The sequence below is a fragment of the Saccostrea cucullata genome, unplaced genomic scaffold, assembly GCF_032062105.1.
Source record: "Saccostrea cucullata isolate Sc308-1 unplaced genomic scaffold, CSIRO_AGI_Scuc_v1 ctg1223, whole genome shotgun sequence".
Lineage (NCBI taxonomy): Eukaryota > Metazoa > Mollusca > Bivalvia > Ostreida > Ostreidae > Saccostrea > Saccostrea cuccullata.
In genome coordinates, this window is record NW_026940102.1 from 45,872 (window position 1) to 54,780 (window position 8,909).

General features: G+C 36.7%; 1 long non-coding RNA gene across 1 annotated transcript in view; it reads right to left on the reverse strand.

Moving 5' to 3' along the window:
* The window catches only part of LOC134254777 (uncharacterized), a 28,289-nt gene extending 21,621 nt beyond the window's left edge, over positions 1 to 6,668 (reverse strand). Inside the window, exon 1 of the long non-coding RNA XR_009989378.1 lies at positions 6,539 to 6,668. This is a non-coding gene — a long non-coding RNA (uncharacterized LOC134254777). The remainder of the gene's footprint in view (positions 1 to 6,538) is intronic.
* Between the last annotated feature and the right edge of the window lie 2,241 nt (positions 6,669 to 8,909).

Sequence of the window (8,909 nt, forward strand, 5' to 3'; positions counted from 1 at the left end):
TTTTCGACCCCCATTTGATCCCCTGGGGCAAAATCAAAATTCCGAAACCTTACTGCACATCTACATGACACCACCAACCATCTCTCAAAAGATGATTAGGCTGCTGAGTAAAATGTAGAAGGAGTTCAGGGAAGATGGGGCTTTTTGCATAAAAAAACATCATTTTTCGACCCCCATTTGATCCCCCGGGGCAAAATCAAAATTCCGAAACCTTACTGCACATCTACATGACACCCCCAACCATCTTCCAAAGGATGATTAAGCTACTGTGAAAAATGAAGGAGGAGTTCAGGGAAGAAGGGGCTTTTTGTATAAAAAAAAACATCATTTTTCGACCCCCATTTGATCCCCCGGGGCAAAATCAAAATTCCGAAACCTTACTGCACATCTACATGACACCACCAACCATCTCTCAAAAGATGATTAGGCTGCTGAGTAAAATGTAGAAGGAGTTCAGGGAAGAAGGGGCTTTTTGTATAAAAAATGTCATTTTTCGACCCCCATTTGATCCCCCGGGGCAAAATCAAAATTCCTAAACCTTACTGCACATCTACATGACACCACCAACCATCTTCCAAAGGATGATTAAGCTACTGTGAAAAATGTAGGAGGAGTTCATGGAAGAAGGGGCTTTTTGTATAAAAAAACATCATTTTTCGACCCCCATTTGATCCCCCGGGGCAAAATCAAAATTCCGAAACCTTACTGCACATCTACATGACACCACCAACCATCTCTCAAAAGATGATTAGGCTGCTGAGTAAAATGTAGAAGGAGTTCAGGGAAGAAGGGGCTTTTTGTATAAAAAACGTCATTTTTCGACCCCCATTTGATCCCCCGTGGCAAAATCGAAATTCCGAAACCTTACTGCACATCTACATGACACCCCCAACCATCTTCCAAAGGATGATTAAGCTACTGTGAAAAATGTAGGAGGAGTTCAGGGAAGAAGGGGCTTTTTGTATAAAAAACGTCATTTTTCGACCCCCATTTGATCCCCCGGGGCAAAATTTAAATTCCGAAACCTTACTGCACATCTACATGACACCACCAACCATCTCTCAAAAGATGATTAGGCTGCTGAGTAAAATGTAGAAGGAGTTCAGGGAAGAAGGGGCTTTTTGTATAAAAAAACATCATTTTTCGACCCCCATTTGATCCCCCGGGGCAAAATCAAAATTCCGAAACCTTACTGCACATCTACATGACACCCCCAACCATCTTCCAAAGGATGATTAAGCTACTGTGAAAAATGTAGGAGGAGTTCATGGAAGAAGGGGCTTTTTGTATAAAAAACGTCATTTTTCGACCCCCATTTGATCCCCCGGGGCAAAATCAAAATTCCGAAACCTTACTGCACATCTACATGACACCCCCAACCATCTCCCAAAGGATGATTAAGCTACTGTGAAAAATGTAGGAGGAGTTCACGGAAGAAAAGTGTGACAGACGGACGGACGGACGGACATGAGTAACAACAATATACCCGAACTTTCTTTCGAAAGTGCGGGTATAATAAATATTAGTTCATTTTCAATTTTCATGATCTTTTTGTATTTACAATGTTGATATTGAACATGATGAAACACTGCATCTCTGTTTATTTGAATGACTCTAGTTGTACTCTCACTAATTAATCCCAAAATATTTTATGTGTCATCACTGTGCTACAAAAAGATTTATTTAAATCAAATACTTTCACAGATTGTCCAAACTAAGATAAAATTACAATTCCCAGAATTATACATTATCAATTAAATTCTTAATTAAAAACTAGCATGGATTGTAACTGATAAAGCAATCTTAATCTTTAACAGAAAGTATATCAGGACACATTTATATAAGATTTTCAACTTTTAAAATTCTAAAGCTAAGCATAATGATAACATAAAGCATTGTGAAGTTTGGTTTCAGTCACCATTTTGGCATTCACATGCATTTACATCAGGAGTTTCTCGACAAGCCCCGACCTAGATCTAGACAAAAGCACAGATCCCGTGACTCCATATATGGTATGTCACACGGCTTTTTTGACACGGGTTTCCAAAAATCCGTGTCTCCATATATGGAAAAGGACACGGGTTTCAGACACGGGTTTAAAGAATCCGTGAGTCCATATATGGAAACAAGCACGGCTTTCCGACACGGATTTTGTAAAACCGTGTGATCTCATTTAAATAATTCGGCCAATATCCCGTGCCGTGTCCGTGCCTCGACCACTTTCAGGCACGGCTTTCCATACATACTTTACATAGGAGCAGGAATTTTATAAGCACGGGTTTCTGGAACGGAATCCGTGCCTAAGCCGTGTCTAAGCCGCCCGGACTGTTTCGTACGTGGTTGTACCAAAACAATACATTTTCACAATACTGTCTTACTATAGTATCAGTTATAATTTGGACTTAGGTTGAATTCGCCAATATATCATACTTGCGAAGTTGTGTGCATCACGATAACAATCGCCGCTCCAGCTACTTTCGTTATTTCTAACCAATGAAAATTGTCCTTACTTTCTTATAAAACTGTTGCGTCATATTACCCATAATGCAATATTATTGCACGCATCACTAGATTGTAGAACACATATGGCACGCCAAATTCACAAAAATGAGCTAATCATAGTTTCACAATCGATAAACTAGGTTTATCGCTAGTAAACTATAGTTTACGGACTGTAAACTATAGTTAACAACGTTAATCTATATTTTACATCTGTAAACCATAGTTAACGCGATAATCCATGTTTCACAACCGTAAACTATACTTAAAACCGGAAACAATCATTTGCGATTGCAAAACATAGATTATCTGATAAATACAATTTCATGATTGTAAACTATGGTTTACAACTCTTCACTATAGTTAATGATCGTAAACTATAGTTTACAGACGTGAATCTATGTTTAACAACAAAATCTATTGTTAACGTTTTATTACAGACAGATAAACTTAGATTAGCATTCGTAAACTATAGTTAACAACCGTTATATAGTTTTACAAATGAAAGCTATACTTAACGAATCGTTAACTATAGTTTACGGTTTGTAAACTATTGTTTACAGTCGATAAACCTAGTTTATCAATTGTGAAACTATGTTTAGCAAGCCAAATCTACAAAAAATAGCTAATCATAGTTTAACTATAGTTTAAGGACTGTAAAGTATAGTTAACAACGTTAATCTATATTTCACATCTGTAAACCATAGTTAACGCGATAATCTATGTTTCACAACCGTTAACTATACTCACTCACTCACTCACTCGGTCGTCCTTAGACGACCAACGACATGACCACTCCAGTTCTTCCTGTCAGCCATTAGGGAAGCTAGCTCATTTGTATCCCTTGTCTTTGTGTCACGCTTTAGTGTGTCTAAAAACGTGGCCTTGGGTCTACCTCTCCTACGGCGTCCCTGAATTGGCTCCCACAGTACCAAAGATTGAGCGCTGAGCTCTGGATGACGGAAGCAATGCCCAGCTAGCTGCAATCTCCTGGAGGCTATCTTATCACTGACCTTTGGGAGGTTACCATATAGGAACTCGTTGGGAATCTGGCTTGACCAGTGAATGTCTAGAACCTTACGGAGCATGCGTGTGTAGGTTACTTCTAGCGACTTCTCCTGGGCTATTCTCAGGGTCCAGCTCTCACAGCCATACAGTAGAATTGACTCGATTGTGGCTATGAAGAAACGCAACTTTAGATCACTTCGCATTGTTGAGCGCCATATTCTGGACATCTTGTTCAGAGCCCGCCAGGCTAAAGCTTTCCGTACAGCTATGTCCTTTTCTGAACTTTCAACCCAGGATCCAAGATATTTAAAATCTTCTACCCATTCGATTTCAGTGCCATCCAAGGTTTTGAGTGGATAAACTATACTTAACACCAAAAATAATCATTTGCGATCGCAAAACATAGATTATCTGATAAATACAGTTTCACGATTTGTAAACTATGGTTTACAACTCTTAACTATATTTAACGATCGTAAACTATAGTTTACAGACGTGAATCTATATTTAACAACAAAATCTATTGTTAACGTTTTATTACAGACAGATAAACTTAGATTAGCATTCGTAAACTATAGTTAACAACCGTCATATATAGTTTTACAAATGAAAACTATACTTAACGAATCGTTAACTATAGTTTACGGTTTGTAAACTATAGTTTACAGTCGATAAACCTAGTTTATCAATTGTGAAACTAGGTTTAGCTCATTTTTGTGAATTTGGCGTGCCATAAACACACATCACAAGATTTCGAATATACATCACAAGATTATCGAACAAACATCACAGGATTATTGAACATACATCACAAGATTTCGAATATACATCACAAGATATTGAATATAAATCACAAGATTTTGAACATATATCACAAGATTATAGAATATACATCACAAGATCTCGAATATACATCACAAGATCTCGAATATACATCACAAGATAACAGAATATACATCACAAGATCTCGAATATACATCACAAGATATTGAACATACATCACAAGATTATAGAATATGCATCACAAGATTTCGAAAATACATCACAAGATATTGAACATACATCACAAGATTATCGAATATAGCAACGTTTGACATGCCATAACCGTGTGCTCCTAACATGTTCTTTCACTGTTTCCACAACAAAACATTTCCTTATAATTGTTTTAATACCCCCCGGGCGTTGAAATTTAGATCATCAAAAATTTCGCCTGTTTATACTGCCATTTCGGTTTGCAAGATAATTCAGTCCAACGCACTTCGTACAGATGTAAACTACGAAAGTTATTGATAGAGGAGTAAGGACTTTATTGAAATCTAGCTTTTTGCAATTGAGGTAAGAATTTGGAAGAATTAATCCAGAACCGAGCGCACTTTTTTGTGCGCAATAACAGTTTTTTCAATGGGTGGCACTAGCTCTCCGGTCTATCAATATATTTTTTTTTGGAGAGCTACAGTTCTGCAGCTATTATCAACCCTGTATTCCCGTGATGGATGCATTTGGGTACATGTACATGTATTTCCCATTTTGTTTTCAATGACTGCATGCTCAGCTGATTCTACATGTACATCAGTAAAATAAAATTATAGAACCAATCTTTGGGGATCCTTTTAGTTTGAAAACACACGTTTTCATCTTAAAAACTATCTTAATATTCCTTTTATGCTTTAAAATGTTCGCTAATCTTGTCCCATTCAGAATAGCTTGTATGTACGTCATTTTTAGGTCACCTGAGTAAACTCAGGTGACCTATTGCTATCCGTTTTCGTCCGTTGTCGTGTGTTGTGCGTCGTGCGTTAACATTTGAACATTTTCAGCTTCTTCTCTGCAACCACTGAACCAATTTCAATCAAATTTGGCACAAAGCATCTATGGGTAAAGGGGAACAAAATTTGTGAATTTCATGATCCCTGCCCCCCTGGGGCCTGAGGGATGGGGCCAAAACCACTAAAATTAATGCAATCTTTAAAAATCTTCTTCTTTACTCCTGGACATCAAGCAGTCAAACTGTTTGCATGATTGTAATCAGCATTGAGTCCTCTACCAAAATTGTGAAATTCATGGCCCTGGGGTCAGGGGTTCTAGTGTTAGGGCGGGGCTAAATAAGTATATAGTGAAAATGCATTATTTCTTTGAAAATCTTCTTCTCTGCTCCTGGGTATTAAATAAACCAACTAAGTACATAGTTATGATGAGCAAGAATGCCTCTACCAAAATTGTGAATTTTATGGCCCCAGGGTCAGGGGTTCTGGTGTTAGGACGGGGCTCTATTGATTATATAGTGAAAATACATGAATTCTTTGAAAATCTCCTTCTCTGCCCCTGGGTATTAAATAGACTAACTAAGTGCATAGTTATGATGAGCAAGAGTACCTCCACCAAAATTGTGAATTTTATGGCCCCAGGGTCAGGGGTTCTGGTTTTAGGACTGGGCTCTATTGATTATATAGTGAAAGTACATTAAATCTTTGAAAATTTTCTTCTCTGATCCTGGGTATTAAGCAGATGAACTACCTATATAGTTATGATGAGCAAGGGCCATAATCTTCCAGAATTGTGAATTTCAAGGCCCCAGGGTCAGGGGTACCATAGAGGTGGGGGGGGCTGTACTTATATACTGAAAATGAATGAATTGTTTGAAATTTGCTTCTTGGTATTAATCAAATATTTTTGAAAAGCAAGGATGCCTTTTTATAAATTATGCAATGTGTGGATCTAGGCCTAAGGGTCAGGGGTTCATGTGTGGTAGGGGCACTATTGATTATTGCTGAATATTACTGATTAGTTGAAATGCATTTTTTGTTCCCCTACCTTGCCTATGGGTATTAAGTAACTAAACTCAGCAACTGCTAAGTGTATACATGTAGTTATGATGATCAATGGTGCCTCTTTCAAAATTGTGAATGCCATAGATCTGGCTTAAAACATGAATCAAATTCAATCACTGGAAAGTTGTTGCATAATGCTCTGGTGACCTATAAGGCCCATGGGCCTCTTGTATAAAACAATAAAGCAATTAAATGTTTTTTACCTGTATAAATCAATCCATTTTCTCCTCTTCTTTTTAATAATCGGAAAATAAACGGCATGACAGGCTTTACTAGTCCACTGCTAGGCTTAAAACTTAATGCGAAGCGGTAATCCATTGTCTCCAAGAACGCTGAGGTACTCAGAAGTTATGAAACGAAAGTGAAAGTAAACGAGACTTACAGGCCCTTACAGTTTTGCATTAATTTTAATCAACCCTAATAGAAATTGTAGTTTGTTTTGCTCACAAATTAATTTATTTCACTTATCTATCGAGAAAACTTTAAGAAAAATTGGAAAAACGCATAAAAACTGGGTAGTCCGAATTTTCTTGGTTCCAGTGATAAATCAGTATATTATAGGGAGCATTCATTATTTAATGTTGTAAGAAATTCGAATAGGTGATTGAATTCGAATTGGAGATATCACCAATTCAAATTGAATAGCTGATATCACCTATTCGAATAGAAGATATCACCTATTCAGCACGAATAGGTGATATCACTTATTCGAATAGGTGATATCACCTATTCATTTCCAATAGGTGATATCACCTATTCGAATAGGTGATATCACCTATTTGAATAAGTGATATCACCTATTCGAATAGGTGATATCACTTTTTGGCAGTAAATACCAAAACGGTGCCCCATATATTTGAAATGATTATACATATGTTATCAAGACAACAAATGGCTTTAGTAACATCGAAAATCTCGGTAAAATACACCTCCGGCCGTTTGTTTTCCTGTACTCAGAATGTAAATTCTGTTTTTTTTTTATTTATTTTTCAGTTTAAATTATTTGTTAATATCATATGTCTGTTTTTAACATAGAAAAATCATTCATACAGATATATAGAGAAGAACGGAAGACCTTTTTTGTTGCTGTAGCAATAAGAGTTTCTAGTTCTTTTAATCCTCTTTATTTTTATTTAATTGTGAATTATGACTAGTGATATATTTTTGTATGGAGAATACCATAGACAGGACAGTTTGACAAACAATCGATCTAAACACTAGTCCTTTTAGGTCAGTGTGCACCAGCCCGTGAGGGTGACCAATCGTCTTATATATGGAATTGAAATATATTATCGTTTTACAAACAGCGTGACAGTTTGCTTGATAGGGCGTGCTAAAATTTTGTGTGCTGATTATCATTTTACTCATCCATTGGATGTTTGATTTCAGTGGAATCAATAATAATTTGCATATGAAACTCTATGGAACGCCGTCACTGCCTTATAGCAGAACACTACTATTGCATTGTGTCAACCTTCCATTACATTATGTCAACTCTTTATGACATTAACCCACCCTACTATTGCATTGTGCCAACCTTCCATTACATTATGTCAACTCTTTATGACATTAACCCACACTACTATTGCATTGTGTCAACCTTCCATTACATTATGTCAACTCTTTATGACATTAACCCACCCTACTATTGCATTGTGCCAACCTTCCATTACATTATGTCAACTCTTTATGACATTAACCCACACTACTATTGCATCGTGTTAACTTTCCTTTACATTATATCAACTCTTTATGACATTTACACATACTACAATTTTATTTCGTCAACTTGCATTTCGTTATGTTTACTTTTCATGACAATCTTAGTTTTTATTAACTGATGTGAAAAGCTCTTGCCATACTGTGCGCACTCTTCTACATTATGTCGATTCACTATTACGTTATGCGAACGCGGGTATCCTCGGCCTTTATATGAGCATAACGTATTTTCCGCGTTCCGCAAGCACTAAAATGGCGGGAGAGAAAACTGTCGTAGAAGAGATTCTCAGCGATTTCGGAATGACATCTTTAAATGAAAACTTTAAGCGACAAATGATTGACAATCTTGAAACATGCAAAGCCTTAACACTGCGACTGTGAATTAAAGTCACGTCGAAATTCAATGGTGTTTACTTTAATCTGATAATTAAATACCGGTAAATCAAATATTATAAGTCGTGCAGCAATCATTTTTTTCTTTTTATTTTGAATTTTTTTTATATATATATATAAAAGTCTTAAACTTTCATTGCATTAGTTTCACATTAAGTTTAGCTGAATTAAGTTGAAAACTTTTTTCTATAAAACTATTAAGCTTAAGAGTTTCTCCGCTTTCCGCCCGAGGTCTCCAACCATATACCGTCCCCCTTCCTTGTTCAAGATTCCCATATCTGCCACTGATATGTGCCCATGCATGCTTACTAAGGCATATTCAATTGATTTAGATGAGCGACTGGTAGATTTTTGTAACAGAATTCTGGCCCTGGAATGATTAAAAAAAATTACTAACTCCAGTGACGTAGCATCATTTTTTTGAAAGAGGAGGTCAGCCAGTAAAAAAAATCATTTATCCGA